Here is an 18,040-nt window from a genome sequence, read left to right on the forward strand (position 1 = left end):
CCTGTTGTCCGACTGTAATTATATCATAATTTGCAAAGATGGATGGACAATGGTGGGCCTGTTGTCAGTTTAAATGATGTAATAATTTGCAACGAAGGAAGGACAATGGCGGGTCTGTTGTCTGAGTGAAATTATAAAATAATATGCAAAGATGGAAGGACAATGGCAGGCCTGTTGCCCGATTGGAACGATGTAATAATTTACAAAGATAGGACATGATATGATTATTTGCAACCATGGAAGGACAATGGCGGGTCTGTTGTCCAGTTCAAATGATGTAATTATTTGAAACGATGGAAGAACAATGGCGGGCCTGTTGCCCGATTGAAATGTAATAATTTGCAAAGATGGAAAGGCGCAATGATTAGTAAAGATGGAAGGACAGCGGAGGGTCTGTAGTCTGACTGAAGTTTTTTTTCCAAACTGAAAGGACATTTAGTATTACAAGTAATAAGGTTAGCTGCAACATGCCTTGTATGAGGATCGGTATGGGAGAAAAGTCATCAGGAAGAGCTTGAGCCTGCAAATTCGCCAACATCTTCAAATGGACTTGCAATGAAACCCGGTCTTTCACGTGATCAACAACCCTGAATTTCTTTTCTTCTCCATAAAATCCTAAAGAAACTGATTAATGAAATCATCTAATTTCTTATATTAGATATTAGAAAATCGTTTACGCCTTTCATTTGCCATAAAATGAGTGTATTGGGATGCCTTCGACGAGCGTGATGAAAACATCCGAAACAATCCTCAACCGAGATTACATTCTCTTTAAAATGACCATGGTGAACGCGCTCGTCATCTTCAACAACATGACGAATGCGGTCAACAGGGTTATTTACTATAAAACGAGTGTATTGGGATGCCTGAAACGAGCGTCATTGCAATACCCCAAACGATGATTTACGAAATATTAAACCAACTGATTGCTCACCGACCTGTCAATATAGAAAATAATTTCAAATCAAACGCATCACGTCGTTTCCGAATTCTTGAGTCCACTTTTTTAATCAAAATGACCATGTTGAATGCGCTCGTCATCTTCAACAACATGACGAATGTGTTAAACCCGGTAATTTACTATTTAACAACTGTATTGAGATGCCTTAGACGAGTGTGATGATCAACCGAGTTTACTTTTCTTTAAAATGACCTTGTTGAATGCGCTTGTCACTTTCAACAAAATGACGAATGCGTTCAATCTTGTTATTTGCAACAAAATGAGTGTACTGGGTGCCCTCGACGAGCGTTATTAATGTATTCCATACGATGATTACGAAATATTAAACCAACTGACTGCTCACCGACCTGTCAATATAGAAACGAATTTCAAATCAAACGCATCACGTCGTTTCCGAAACCTTGAGTCTACTTTTTTAATCAAAATGGCCATGTTGAATGCGCTTGTCATCTTCACCAACATGACTAATGCGTTTAACCCGGTCATTTGCCATAAAACGAGGGTATTGGGATGCCTTCGACAAGCTTGGTGAAAACATCCGCAATGATCATCAATCGAGTTTACTTTTCTTTAAAATGACGATGTTGAATGCGTTCGTCATCTTCAACAACATGACGAATGCGTTTAACCCGGTCATTTACAATACAACGAGTGTATTGGGATGCCTTAGACGAGTGTGATAATTTATCCGAAACAATCATCAAATGAGATTACTTTTTCTTCAAAATGACCATGTTGAATTTGTTCGTCATCTTCAACAACATGACGAATGCGTTTAACCCGGTCATTTACAATACAACGAGTGCATTGGGATGCCTTCAACATCAGAAACAGTCATCAATCGAGTTTAATTTTTAATGAAATGACCATGTTGAATGCGCTCGTCATCTTTACCAACATGATGAATGCGTTTAACTCGGTCATTTGCCATAAAACGAGTGTATTAGGATGCCTTAAACGAACGTGATGAAAACATCCGAAACGATCATCAACCGAGTATAAGTTTTCTTTAAAATGACGATGTTGAATGCGCTCGTCATCTTCACCAACATGACGAATGCGTTTAACTCGGTCATTTGCCATAAAACGAGTGTATTAGGATGCCTTAAACGAACGTGATGAAAACATCCGAAACGATCATCAACCGAGTATAAGTTTTCTTTAAAATGACGATGTTGAATTTGTTCGTCATCTTCAACAACATGACGAATGCGTTTAACGCGATCATTTACAATAAAACGAGTGTATTAGGATGCCTTAAACGAACGTGATGAAAACATCCGAAACGATCATCAACCGAGTATAAGTTTTCTTTAAAATGACGATGTTGAATGCGCTCGTCATCTTCAACAACATGACGAATGCGTTTAACCCGGTCATTTACAATACAACGAGTGCATTGGGATGCCTTCAACATCAGATACAGTCATCAACCGAGTTTACGTTTTAATCGAAATGACCATGTTGAATGCGCTCGTCATCTTTACCAACATGACGAATGCGTTTAACTAGGTCATTTGCCATAAAACGAGTGTATTAGGATGCCTTAAACGAACGTGATGAAAACATCCGAAACGATCATCAACCGAGTTTACTTTTCTTTAAAATGACGATGTTGAATGCGTTCGTCATCTTCACCAACATGACGAATGCGTTTAACTCGGTCATTTGCCATAAAACGAGTGTATGGGATGCCTTAGACGAGTGTGATGAAATTATCTGAAACAATCATCAAATGAGATTACTTTTTCTTCAAAATGACCATGTTGAATTTGTTTGTCATCTTCAACAACATAACGAATGCGTTTAACCCGGTCCTTTACAATAAAACGAGTGTATTAGGATGCCTTAAACGAACGTGATGAAAACATCCGAAACGATCATCAACCGAGTATAAGTTTTCTTTAAAATGACGATGTTGAATTTGTTCGTCATCTTCAACAACATGACGAATGCGTTTAACCCGGTCATTTACAATACAACGAGTGCATTGGGATGCCTTCAACATCAGATACAGTCATCAACCGAGTTTACGTTTTAATCGAAATGACCATGTTGAATGCGCTCGTCATCTTTACCAACATGACGAATGCGTTTAACTAGGTCATTTGCCATAAAACGAGTGTATTAGGATGCCTTAAACGAACGTGATGAAAACATCCGAAACGATCATCAACCGAGTTTACTTTTCTTTAAAATGACGATGTTGAATGCGTTCGTCATCTTCACCAACATGACGAATGCGTTTAACTCGGTCATTTGCCATAAAACGAGTGTATGGGATGCCTTAGACGAGTGTGATGAAATTATCTGAAACAATCATCAAATGAGATTACTTTTTCTTCAAAATGACCATGTTGAATTTGTTTGTCATCTTCAACAACATAACGAATGCGTTTAACCCGGTCATTTACAATAAAACGAGTGTATTAGGATGCCTTAAACGAACGTGATGAAAACATCCGAAACGATCATCAACCAAGTTTACTTTTCTTTAAAATGACGATGTTGAATGCGCTCGTCATCTTTACCAACATGACGAATGCATTTAACTCGGTCATTTGCTATAAAACGAGTGTATTGGGATGCCTTAGACGAGTGTGATGAAATTATCCGAAACAATCATCAAATGAGATTACTTTTTAATAAAATGACCATGTTGAATGCGCTCGTCATCTTTACCAACATGACGAATGCGTTTGCGCTCGTCATCTTCAACAACACATGACGAATGCGCTTAACCCGGTCATTTACAATACAACGAGTGCATTGGGATGCCTTCAACGTCAGAAACAGTCATCAACCGAGTTTACTTTTTAATCAAAATGACCATGTTGAATGCGCTCGTCATCTTTACCAACATGACGAATGCGTTTAACTCGGACATTTGCCATAAAACAAGTGTATTAGGATGCCTTAAACGAACTTGATGAAAACATCCGACACGATCATCAACCGAGTTTACTTTTTCAAAATGACCATGTTGAATGCGCTCGTCATCTTCACCAACATGACGAATGCGTTTAACTCGTTCATTTGCCATAAAACGAGTGCATTGGGATGTCTCAAACAAGTGTTATTAAAATATCCTGTACGATTATTTACGAATTATTAAACCAACTGATTGTGCACCGACCTTTCAGTATCGAAACAAATCACGTCTTTTCAAAATGACCATCTTGAATGCGCTCGTCATCTTCATCAACATGACGAATGCGTTTAACCTGGTCATTTATAATAAAATGAGTGTATTGGTCGGTCTTAAACGAGTGTGATTTAAATATCCCATATGATCATCTGTCATGTCAATATCGAAGGAAACCACGTTGTTTCCACAACACTGCGTTTGCTTTCAAAATGATTGTATTGAAAGCGTCAGCTTAAAAAACCTGCACGTCACTATCTACGAAAATAAAATCACTCCGGAGTAATTTCGTGACGAAATCCCCAACGAGATTGGTGAATGGTATAACTTTGCTATCTTCGAAAACTAGAAAGGTGTAATTGCCGAAAATGCTGAACGCTTTCACTCGAAATCTACGGAGAGGAAATGAATACGACGTTAACCACAAAAATCCTAACAAGCGCTTTTACTTTAAAAAATGCTGGACACTGTCTTTATCTGCGAGATGCTATCTAATTACGTAATGAAGTACCTGGCAATTTGCCGAAAAACATAACTGTCATCAGCTCGAAATCATTGAAAAAATGAAATGATTTTCTTTCGCTTTTTACGAAAATAAATGGAAGCAATTTAAGAATAAATGCGCGGAAATTCAATCAAACGCTTAAACTCTGCTTTCAACGGAAATAACTGTTGCGTAATTTTATAATAAGAATTCAGCCAAATATGCTCATTTCATTTGCAAGGTAGATCACTTCGGTATCGCCGAAAAACAAATCAAAAGAATTTTCTCTCGCTCTATTTTATATTTATATGAACTCGCCGAACTACTTTACCGGGAAATACTGAATGAATTCATCTCGTTGTCTGCGAAAACTGCCAACTGATATCAACTCGTTACCTAAGAAATTGCTGAAGGCTTTGTACTTTGACATTTGCAAAAATTAAAGAAACATGCCACGTTATTTCGTAACAAAATGTCCAACAAAATTTTCTGACAGAGATAACATTATTACGCAGAAATATTTCAAAGCATTAAAAAATGAAAAAAGTGCCTAAATTCATGAAAAAAGTGGAACGATATTCCGATTTGGCCTCGTTCTCAACAAAAACAATGAACGCTTTCACTTTGTTATCTTCAGAAATAAGATAGCAGGTAACTTCCCCACGGAATCGGAAACAAAATTGCTAAACAATTTGTACCAAATGTCTACATTGAATTCTGTCATTTATTTTACAAAATATGAAAGAGCGAGATGCAGGCCCAACAAAATCCCCGAGAATTTCATCTTATTTTTCAAACCTTGTGAGGTAGTTTTACAGTATTTGAAATCTGAACTTTCAGGAAATCTGATTTTTATCTCGCCGTTACGGAAATGAAAAACGCCCCCTTATGCACATAAATCGTCAAACGTTTACTTGCATAATAGAAAATAGTAACGGATTGCCATCTTACCTACCAAAAAGAGCTAACCGATTTATCTTATCTTAATTAAATGCCGGACGATTTCACCTCGTTGTTGAACAGTTTCCATTAATTATTTACGAAAAGAAGTGAACGATTTCAAATTATCTACCAAAACGAATTGAACGTTATCTACGAATAAAATGAAAAAGAAATGGCGAGACAAAACATACGAAGCCGGTTCCACATGCACTCCGCAAAAATGAATGATCTCAACTCATTATTTTCGCTAACAAATTGTGAAGCTATAACGATTATCTTCAAAAACATCTGAGAGGTTTAACGTTGCTCTCTTGGAAAATATTACAAAGGGATATTCTAAACCGTCATCTTGGAAAAATGTTGATGAATCTGGTTGGTTGCTCAAGTAGAAGTAGCGTAGTGTTTTAATGTATACAGTGAGGCCTAGTCAAAGGATTATAAATTAGGTTTATAGGTTTAATAATTACAGCTTAACCTTGCCACGAAGCGATGTTCTGTTGGTAAATATCAAAAATATGTACTTACCAGGCCAGCCAAGGCCTCAGTTTTTCTTTTCCCCTCTACAGCTGGAGAACAAGAAAAGACTGCATCGCTATCTGTAAGTTGTGTTTGGACGTTGATAGTAAATTGCAAATACTAAATACTAATCGGGCCAGAAAGGCCAAGTGTTTTTTTTTCATCTCAACAGCTAAACTAGTCAACAAGACAAGGAAGGCCTTGCCAACTCTATGTCTTGTTTGGAGAGGGGCAGCTTGTCGTTTCAAGATGGACCTGTCTTGGATGACGACAAGTGATTAGAAGTAGGAAGATCTGGCTGACAACACTTGACTTGCTTTCCATGTGAACTCTGAAGGTAAGTTTATAAAAATTACTGATTGCAAAATATTGTTATCTGAAAATTACAACTCGGAATACTGAAGCCCCAGGTCTTCAGTCTTCAATGCAGGTGAATTTACTTATCCCGGATGTCTTGCTGATCTCCAATATATATTTTCTGAATGCACAGTTGGGGATTTCAGCTCCAAGATTATCCTTTGAAGCCGGGTGTGGATCACTGGTTGTCGCAGATTTCCACCTAAGGCACGAGGCTGTAGACTGGCTACTTCTTAAATGGCTCCCGGCAGAATTTCCATCAAGGTTTGTCTTAATTCTTGAGATTTCAGAGTAGTTGTTTTCTTTGTCTTTTGGGCAGAAAAATATTTTCCGAGCCACATTTGTTGGACGTTAGAAGCTTCTGCAGTTGTACAGCGTGGAGACGTGCCAAATGTCAGGTTTATTCTTGGTCAACCAATTTACTTCCTTTTTCCTGACCTCCCAATGAATACACCCACAATGCTGTGAAAACGACTGTCATATGCTAAATCTATAGCTTATATCCCTGCATGGGAACTTCAGCTTCAACTTGACTGTCACTTTGTTCCAAGATCTCTGATCTTCCTGAATGGAAATGAATTTGGTGGTGTCCAAACGTTTCCTTAAACTTCGACCACATAAAACACTTTCAAACTATGTGTAGAGAAGAAGTAAAATTTTTCATGCAAGTCCTGTTTTCATCGTCCCTTATGTGGTTTGATTTCAATAGTCTGGGACTTCAAATCATTTCTGAATCTATCTTTACGCAGCTTCTTGAGGACTACCGAGGACTGATGACAACAGTGGCTGAACGCCGACGTTTCCACCAATTAACCTGGACCCACATTTATGGCTGTCCCTACCACGGAAATTTGTGCTTAAAATCAATCAACATTCTATGTTTACACCATCAGTTCTGAAGTTGGGTGCCAGCTGAGTAAGCAAAGAATCCTTTGAAGTCATAACTGATATGTCCAGTGTATATCTTTATTGCATTGCTGCCTACGCAGTTGACACAGTTACAGTAATCAGTAGTCGTTACATGGGATAGTAACAGTTTTTCTGAAATTGCGCACTGAAAAACAACGAAAGCAACTCTGGAGCGTTATAGGCGACTTGCTTTTTTCGATTTTTTCACCCTTTTTCGAGCAACGTTTGTGTCTGATTGTGGTAGGGGCCTTTCATCTGAGCTGAATAATGATAATTCTCACTTTAAGAGGAACTTAGCTGTCATTCTTTTGAGGGAGATGAGGAACTTTGCGAGCAGTTGTGGGCTCTGTTATGAAGAGAGTATTCAAAATATTTCTTTAAATAATTTCAAGCTATTCTATTAAGTACCCAAAAGCTATAAGGATCAATATCATTTGTTTTCAGTGTTTGAAAGTTCTTAAAAATCATTGGCCACAATTCAACAATAAGGATAATGTTCCACAATTGACACTGTTAACGAAAAAAATTCTTGGCTTAGTTGTTTTTCTGCTATAGCAAATCCTAACCGAAAGAGGTGATTCACAGGAACGATTAACCTAGAACATCATGAATCTCGCTCAAACACTATGTACCCAGTTTTAACTTATATTTAAAAAATGGCAAAACAGATAAGTTTCAAAAGTCCATGATGACCTTTGTCATTAGTTCACGGGCGTGAGCCCAGGGGTGTGTGTTCGTAAGGGGTGTCGCCCCCATCTGCCGGTATTGTCAAATCGTGGTTCATTCTCGTATTTTGTTCTTGCCTTCTTGCATCCGACATTTGGGAGGTAGTATTGTACGGTAGCAGAGTTAGAAGAGACGAAAAACAATGACCAATTTGAGAGGAGGATTTTTAATATTAATCCGTTAGGATTTATGAAAAAATAGACAACCACAGGTGGGAAATAAACCATTGGAGGATTAACTCTGATATCAGAAATGGAAGTTATCCCATTTAAATTGCAAACAGAAGGAAAGTTTCCCAACTAAATGTCTTCTCATACTTCAGGTGAATGTAAAACAAACTTGACGTGACAAAACATGGACAAGGAAAAGAACAGGGGGGGCTGGAAATCAGACGAAAAATACACTCTGAAATTTCTCCGAGGGTTTGTTGGCAATTTTAATAATAACACCACCTTTCAAAATGGTCTAGCCACTCCCGTTTGTTACATATCGTAGAGAGTACTCGTTGCCCAAAACTCTCCCAACCTTAATTATACAACTCAAAGTTAAGGACCACTTTTTTGTGAACTTGTAATTTTTTCCAAGCAATGAGAGGCGTATAGTTTCTCCATATTTTGTTTGTGTAGATGGTGTTCTCATTGAATAAGAAATTAAAACTTTTCAAAACATCAAATGCATTTTTTCATGATTTAATGTAGATTTAATACCTTTGCGGAATTGTATTTGTAATAAACCAAGTAATGGATGGGGTATAAAATTATGCGGAGAGTGACTATGTCTGTATTGATAAGGGATTGCCATTTTTGTCAAACAGAAGTCTGAAAATTTGATCGATTCGTAACAAATGAGACAGTAATCAATGACCCACCTTTTGAGTTTTCCTGGTTGTGGTTGATAATGTATAAACATTGCTCAACAAAGAAATGTGTAGATTTTGTGACATCAAAAATCACCCTCTCAGTATTGTCTATTGGGTGCTATCTCATTTCGTATGATTCGATCACTTATAAATTTTTACGAGGCAATGTTAAATTGAGCTGGATAAATTAGAATGACTGTCGGCCAAATTCCAGAAATCAGAGGACCGATCAATATCTCTTTAGCACTAGCAGATCTGGGGACTCGCCTAAAATTACTTGTACTTTATTAACATAATATATTCAAGGTGATGTCATGGCTCTGACGTCATAGATTCTTGTGGCGTACGTGCAGAAGCACGAAAGCTTTTCTTTTTGTTACGCTGGACCATGCCGCCGTGCTCACTGACTTTGATCAACATTTTTCACAAGATATGTTGGCGTTAACATAAATGACTCCTGTCGATCTCCTTTGCTCTTTCATGGCTAGAAATAATACATATTTCCATTATGAGTGGTCAAGAGTTCTTTTTATTGGTTTCTTCGGGGTTTTCCTCTTGATAACTTGAGTTGAGGGACGAATAAATCATAAGACAACACCGATCAACAGACGCCAGGGCTCAAGACTCATTCATTTGAGTGCCAATGTAGCGACTACCCTCCATATCCTTCTTCACTGGTGGACGAATCACCCCCTGAGTGACACCAACAGGGCTGGACCCACTATAGCAATATTATGGGGCACCACAAAACGTGGCATTCTGATGGATCGGGGCTACAGTCGGGGCTTGTTGTGGATTTTTAGAAGAAAGGGCAATGAAATAATTCAAAATAGTTCGGCTTTCATTTTACAAAATGGGCCGTTTGTATGAGGTGCATGGACCCTACTGGCCCTCGTGGATCCGCCCTCGTTCAGTCTACCGCCACCCCACCCAGCTCGCCACAATCGAGGAAGTTATAGTTCAACGGTTTCTGAGAAGAGCGCGCATGATCATGATGCTTCCAACAAAACGGACCAAGCAGAGATTGAACCAACCGTTCAATGAGTCTTTATCGGACGAATATTTGTAGGCAAATATTTGGCATCACTTTGGAGCACTAAAAATTAAAACGGAAATGTGCACGTTTTCGGGAGAACAACGAGAACTCTTGATATGTCGACATCGAAGGCAAAACAAAACTCGGAATGAAAGTGAAATAGAACCAAGGGCGGATCTAGAACTAGGTTTCTGGAAGGGGCAAACGTGTGGTGTTTTTAAACAACTGTTATTTGTGTGGGTTAGTGTTACACGCGTTTGAAAGGAAGGCAAATTCATGAAAGATTGCATATAATTTTTATGGCTGATGACAACCTTTGCCCTCTCCCCTTCGTTCCGTTCATGGGATATTGAGGTACGTTTTTAAGAACAGCATGAAAACTTCGAGTTTCGGCCAACCGACAGCCCCAGCAACCTTGGGTGGATGAAGAACACACGACCCAGAAAGTCAGACTTTTACTGGTGTTAGCGACATTCCCTGGTCTCCGAAAAAGTTTGCTTGAAGTGAGGATAAAGCGCGCGATTCGTAGAATCTAACATTTCCAAGGGGCTTGCTACATGAAGTTGTACCCAAACATAAAAGCAGGGAATATTTAGCAGCGCGGATTTCTGTATTCCAAGCTATTAAAACCTGTTTGAGAATGCAACAATATTAAAAAGTATATTCTACCTCCCCCCCAAAAAAAGCCTCCACTTATGACAAAATGGGCGTTGATGGACCCCAAGCTCGCCCCCGGCAGGAACCATAACTATGATGCACAAGTACTGAATGGGCGCAATTTTCTCTAATCAAAAGGAAGTTTTTGACTTCAACACATTTTGATTTCCTTTTCGAAATAAATTATCATTTGCTTTAATTCCCCTCCCTACTAAGTTTGTCAAAACTTTAGTTAAATCTCCATTATTATAGTGCATCAGACAAGGGGCGTCTACGTATGCAAATTATATCATTACCAAGCACATACAGGCTAAAACGAGTCATTATGCCTATATGCATAAACAATTGCTGTTGAAGTAAACACTTCGAGTAACATATCTCTTAAATGATTCCAAAGGTACTGAGCGTGGCTAATAGTAAATCATAAACAAGTGAATACGCAGATTTGCCTTTCGGGACTATTTGCAATAAAATTGAACAGAGCTCAGCCTTCACTAAATAGTCAGAATTCTGGTCGAGCCTTTAACGGGTCGTTCCGAGTGGCCTTCCCTCCAATGGTAAGTTTCCTCCCACGTTTGTTACTAAAACAACATCACTATGCAGAATCCGCTAAGCTTTATTTAAATAATGGTAGAAATCTTTTCCATGTTCCGGGGCAGTTTTGGTTCCTTATTTATGTTTGCAAAAATACTTCTGTAACTAGAAACATTCAACTAGTAGTTTACTCGTCCACCAACAGAAAAATTAAGACCATGGGATACTCCACCACGGACACTCGTGTAAGGGTTCCAGATATGGGCGATCTGCAGCATTCTTAGGAATTTAAAGAACGTCGCCATAAGAACACGGGCAAACAAAACACGAAACAGATAACGTTTTTTTTTTCAAACGTCAAGAAGCCTAAACGTTTTCACTCACGAGGGTCTCACCAACATGCTAACGAACATTCCTGAATTTTCTTCAAGCCCAGCTGTAGTGAGGTTCCCTGAACCATGAAGAAAATTATTGGTATCGTCGTCTTTCTGCTTTGCATTGGTAAGTGTCTCAAAACCATCAACGATGATTCCAAAACTTGACTGACATGAACAACATGTACAGCATTCAACGTGGAGATTATGTGTGCATGGTGCAACTTATATAGTTCTAGGTTGCACGAGGACGAGCCTTTAAGGAGTCTTTTTCATGTTGGGGATTGCAGTTAGTTCACTCCTGTTTTCAGCTAGCATTACAGTTTTTCACCTTTTCCACCATGGCAATTAAGCAAAAGCAATGGTAATATTTTGCTTTTGCCTGCTTGCATCCGACCTTTGAGAGGCTGTATTGTATGGTGGCAGAGTTAGAAGAGACGAAAAACAATGACCAATTTGAGAGGAGAGGTTTTTAAAATTAATCCGTCAGGATTTGTGAAAAAATAGACAACCACATGTGGGAAATAAACCATTGGAGGATTGACTCTGATATCAGAAATGGAAGTTAACCAATTTAAAGTTGAAAACGGAAGAAACGTTTCCTAACTAAATGTCTTCTCATACTTCAGGTGAACCTAAAACAAGCTTGGCGTGACAAAACATTTTGCAGCAAAATCCGCATAGGTTGAAATGTCTGTTTATTCTGACTTCTCAATGTTGTTTTTGTGTTCGCTTTTGGGCTGATTTCGAACCAGCCTGCAGTCCACATGTTTTTCCTCTTGAACTAAAAACAGGTTTGAGCCATGCTGTTACCTGTTATGTCTGCAGCGGCACTGGTCAGTGTGCCGACCCTTTTGATCCGTTGGCCCCTGGTATCATTGCTTACGAGTGCAGTTATGGATACATATGTGCGGTAAGTGATGGGATGTTTATTGAATGATTTGGGTAATCGCCAGGCTAAAATCATGAAGATATCCTTGGGCTTTGCGAACACCGTTGGTTATTGGGCTTTAGGCGACTCAAGTCTTCTATTAGAATGATTTGTTCCTTTTTTTTCCTCTCAGAAAATTTCAGTTGTTGGGCCAGGTCAACTGGACCAGGGCGTAACCAGGGGATGCGCCTCAAGAGGCACTTGTAAAAAGGGCGGCATAGTCGATGATTGCATCACAGAGTATTATGGTAATCAAAGAGCAGTCGGTTGTTGCTGCACTACTTCTCTGTGTAACGCTGCAATCGCTAATGAGGTCAACCTCGTTACCATTGTCGCCATGTTGGTGGTCACTGGCTGGTTTGTTTAGGTATACCTGTCGTTATGACTTAGAACGAGACTGCTCTGTTAACCGAATACTGAGTCAACCATTAACAGCTCAGAGTCAGGCTTCTTTTTAGTTCTTTCGGAAAACGCAATTAGAGGAGTCGATGAAATCACGTCAGGTTCCAAACTATACTATGAGTTTAATATCGCTTAACGCCTGAAATTAAGAAAACATGTTTGACAATTTTGGAGTGTGTTTCAATAGCGAAATTTTATAGCACCTATCTTCAACACAAAAATACCCCTTATAGTTTTAATAAGCCATTTGCAAGTTAACTTTGAATAAAACCTGGCACTCTGAGTTATCTGATTGCACATAGACATGACAATTTGAATTCCCCAGACTAAAGACACTGTTTCTATACCTCGTGATTCGGGCAAGCTTTTGCATAGCGACCACCATCTCTGGAATGGGCTGCCCCTTTGTGCCCTTCTTTTCCATTGAGTGTGGTTGCAAGGTGTCTCTTATGTAACTAAGGAAAAGCTTGCCCCGAATCAAGAAGTATAGCAACGGTGGCTTTAGTGTGAAAAATTCAAATTGTTATGTTCACGTGAATTTAAAGAACTCAGCGTACCAGATTTTATTCAAATGTAACTCGCAAACGGCTTATTATTAACTTCGCTTCAAAGATTTCGCAGTATTTTATACAATAATGTTATCATAAAAGAGTTAATTTCAATTCAAGCTTGAAAAAGCCGGGAAACAGTTGCCGCAAAGGGGTTTCATTTTGGCTTCGTCTGGATCAAAGTGCATTTTGATTGATAGTCGGCCACGTTTTGACGTCACGGCAGCTTTTTCTTGTTGATTTTTTCCACATCTATTGTAGAGTTGAGGAAAAATAGAATGGACAGTATCTTATCAGGAAACACGGGGACAGAATTGTACTGAACCGTATTAGAACTGACCGTGAGCCAAAGTGGGTATTACTAGACAACAGTTAATCGCGTCCTACGTCGTTTCGGGAACAGCGATACGAGCATGCGATGTGTGCCCATCAGCGCGGCCATAAGCCGTGTCACGCGCTTGTTTTGTTCTCCAATGACTTCAACTTTTTTTGAAAGACTGAACTGACTCCTTGGATGATTTCATGATGTACTTAGTTCATTGTCCTCGGCTACTCAGAAAAAGTAACATTTATTCCGAATACAGCTTGATATTCAGGGGTTTGCAATGGCAATGAAAGTTAATAAAATTCGCTTTCGAAATTTAACAAAGCTATTGTTGAAGAAGTGGAATTCTTATGAACATGTGGCGGTAGTTTTTAAAAATATGGCTAGCTTTATTACGGATTTTAATTCAAAGGTGTTGATGAACACTGATGAGTGACTGGTCGATCGGTCGGTCGATCGATCTGGGTCGTCAAAACCCTACTACCACTGTGCATAGCACTTGATTTGGAAATTAACAAAGATGACAAGAATTGTATTTTGTCAACATGCACTCTCATTATTCGATTTCTTTTTGCACTCCATCCCATAGAATACCATTCCCTGCACTATAACGAACATCTGAGGGATTTTCCAAAACCTTGCCATATTGGTAGCACAATAGGACATCAACTGTGTCAACAATAGAACATCAACCGCGTAGGCCTATGTAAACCGAATTCCTTTTATGTGCTGGGGATTCCCACAAATTTCAAATAAAGCGTAAATATGATGTGTTCTTTCTGATAACCTTATCGACCCAATTATCAATATGCGAGTTGAAGCATACAATCAGCCAGCTGCACGAGTTTTTAATGGTTCATGAAGTAATGCATGACAAAGTAGCCGTCGCCTCAACAAAGTTTGTCCAAGAGAGGTGATTTTCGGCGAAGGACTATACTTCGGGTTTATCATGTTCGATCTTTGACCCTGTTGTTCAATCTTGCCTGCCATCTTACATGGCCTGCAAATTATGCCTTAAAAACAGAAGAGACACTAAGTATTCTCAGCACTCAGCTGAAGGAATGTGACATTTTATTTCCTTATCCCCCTCAGGAAGCTATTTTGTACTAAAAACTGAAGTTACTTCAGTAACCTCGTCCAGTGAAATAGTAGAGTTACATGCAACCATGAAATACGAAGTTAACGCACAACTTGACAACTTTGAGTACGTGTTCATCCAATGGGAGCTTATAATCCATGATGAGTGCGCGTGTGATAAAGTTATTTACAAAATGCATAGAACAATCACATGAGACGCTATAACTGCTGCAACAGTGCACCTACACGCAAATTCTTCGGCTTGACGCGCGTGCTTTTGGCAAACCACGGCACCCTATTGGTCGAAGAGGCGTGTCACGCGCGCGTACCACCTGTGCACGAGCGTTGTTCCACAGCATCAAGGACGTCAAATAATGGTTACAGAATTACACCGTACACAACATATCCGCCATTATCCACTTGTGTGCGAGTTGTTAATAACAACAATAGCGGCAGTTTTTAACAGAAAATGGCCTCCGATTAATTCATTTGATGCGCGACTTTTGAAATGAAATTTTATTACAAAATAAAGGTAAATAGGAAGCACTTATGCAACAAAGTGAAAAAAGTGATCTCGTACAAAATGATTGCTTGCATCGGATTATCAAGTCATATGTTATCTCTTTTCAGCAGTGTATGTGATTTGCAAGATCTCAAAACCCGACAGTCAAATCATCTTAAAATACTTTACTGCTTTTTGAAGAGTCTAAACTAGCAGGTAAATTTGAAGCAAGATATGGGATGGAGAGAACCCCCTTCCCGGCCTTTGTGTTGATTATTGTTTGATCGGAATCTCGGGGAAAATCTTTACAGACGTCTAGGGGGATGTGTTTGATAGCAATAGTTTAGAGTGTGTATAGGTATTTGACAGGTAAGGGGGGTACCCCTTATATCTTGCCTGGTATAAACAGGTAATGTACAAACTGCCAACACACCTTCGATAAGCCTAAAATCATTAGACAGATACACAACCGTAACTAACAGTATAAATTAGAATTTGGAATGGTTTAGTTGAAAGAATCTTTATGAAACTGTGGAACTTTTTCTCACGTGATTGTACAGCTAGGGATGTTAAGTTAGCTGTGTGAGAGTTGGAGGCTTTTACGACACCAACAAACAAGCTTGGTGTACGACTAATTAAGAACTTACGAACTGTCTCGTCAAATGAAGACCACGTTTACGAACTTGGAATTGCATGCTTATCTTCAAAATTCCCTTGGTCGCCTTAGGAAACAGTCTAGTTTCTAGAATACATTCATTTGTAATGTAATCTTTGAAATATTGACAGGTACGTTTCTAAACGACTAATCATTTCAGTAAAGTTTTATATGAATTGTAAAAAAATAATTACAGTTATTAAAACAATGTATCATTATAACACAGGAAATTAAAACTGCCGTGTAAATGACATGAAGGTGCATATAAAATTATCACAGGGAAAGAGGAACGCCCTACGTCCAAAATTAAAATATAAATATAGATACGTAAAACTGATGAAAAGAATGAAGTACTATATGAAAAGGGTGTGTATAAAATGCACTAGACACATTCAAAATGTAAGTGAAATTAATTAATGAAGTGATTCACTGAAAATGAAAACCTCTGGTGCTCACCAAACATGAAACATTAATCATGATGACAACTCCAATTTCTGTTTTTTGTCGAGTCATTTTTTATTCTATTCTACATTTTTCTTCTTTGCTCGGAAGAGTTGGGCAATTCAATGTAAAACTGCATCAATCAGTAATTTCAACTGTGTACTTACAATGCACTATAAAAAATGCTGACGAGTCTGGAGACAGCATACCACTTCTTCAAGTTTGCAGATTCTATCACAAGTAACCAAGTTAATGTTGGTTAGTCTTGGCGTTCTTAAAACAGTGTATTTTTAAGGAGAATAGTAATTGTGGATAATATGAAGTTAACTTGACGAGTGGTGGCGCTGTTGCAGCCATCTTCTGAGCAACAACAGAATTTGTGTTCCTCATTTTCTTCTGAGCAGTCGTCTGTTCCGCCAGCTAAGAGGTCACAGTCCTCCTTCGAAGCGCACAAGCGAGTCACCACAAAGCCGTCTTTTTGTTTCTAGTATGTAAGAAGACACAAAGGACGAAATTATACTTGGACATAGATAGACATTAGCACACGCTAGAGAATCATGGAATAAGCAGTTTGGATGAATACCCAGAATGGATCCAGATAAGTTTGCGCTTACCTTATATACCTAGTGTGGACTTGTGAACATAAGATGTCCACAAGATGCAGGAAAGGAATACGTTAAGTGGACTTAAACATGTCCACAGGACGTTTCCCCTTCTCTAAAAAGAAGATTAGAGGCATTTTGGGGTAGGGGTTATTCGTTGTAAAAGGAAGAGGGATAGTCAAGGAAACTTTGTACAAAAAGCCAGCTGAAAATCGTTTTCCCAGTTCACAAAAACGAGTATTTGCACAGAGCTTTCTGAAGTGCACGAAAAAGAAAGGAATGTCCACACTAGGTATGTAAGGTATAAGTCTGTGTACATGTGTTTGTGGGGGGGTCTTTCTTTTTTCAGGGGACAAAACTTCGCATACGCTTTTATGCCTTTCTTAATTTAGGGGCTGAATCTTTCACGCTGCTTGCACTTGCATGGCAAATGAGGAAAAATGCCACAGAAATGGGGTTTCCTTCATGAAGTTTAAAACCCCAAAGAGGAAGGGGTAGTTCTGCTCTATTTTGTGGACTTAAAAGCTTCAGAAAGATGTCATGTACATTATACTGCTATATATTGCCATTTCCCTAGTCCGTTCACCAGTTGAGTAACTGACTCAATCCCTCCCCACAGACTCATAAAGAAATTTTACAGAATATCATCGTGACTTATTAGCAATGGCAGCCACTTGACCTATACTGGCAGAGTATCGTCAGGTTACTCTAACACACCAATAGTTTATGACGACTGATCTCAGTTCCTTAGCCTCGCTATTCCAATTATAGCAAGGAAAAATCAGGATCATAATGTTTTGGGCCACTTTCGTCTAGTGGTGACGAAAGTGTATTTTCCTTGAATATTTTTTTGCTTTGGGTAATTTTATTGAGATTTCCTTTCATGCTTCTGGAAGGAACATGGTGAAATAACTTTTCTATAAAATCGCCCTGTTTTCATTATTTATAAACCGAAAGTTGTATGGGCTCCGTTTTCCCCCTTCTTCCATTCAACAAGAGCCACATTTCTCTTGAAGGTACAATAATCAAATACACTGAAAAATCTCTATACGTGTTT

The 18,040-nt window shown here is 38.8% G+C and overlaps 1 protein-coding gene and 1 long non-coding RNA gene across 2 annotated transcripts in view; one reads left to right on the forward strand and one right to left on the reverse strand.

The window, feature by feature from the left end:
* The window catches only part of LOC110982433 (uncharacterized), a 72,931-nt gene that overhangs the window by 32,599 nt on the left and 22,292 nt on the right, over nucleotides 1–18,040 (reverse strand). The window lies entirely within an intron of this gene.
* LOC147795657 (uncharacterized) lies at nucleotides 1,868–7,150 on the forward strand. Its single transcript, XR_015423692.1, has 3 exons — nucleotides 1,868–6,385; nucleotides 6,539–6,669; nucleotides 7,115–7,150. It is a non-coding gene; the product is annotated as an uncharacterized LOC147795657 (long non-coding RNA).

The sequence above is a fragment of the Acanthaster planci genome, linkage group LG21 (genome assembly GCF_054643075.1).
Source record: "Acanthaster planci isolate LZ-2023a linkage group LG21, COTS_SCS, whole genome shotgun sequence".
Taxonomy (NCBI): Eukaryota; Metazoa; Echinodermata; class Asteroidea; order Valvatida; family Acanthasteridae; genus Acanthaster; species Acanthaster planci.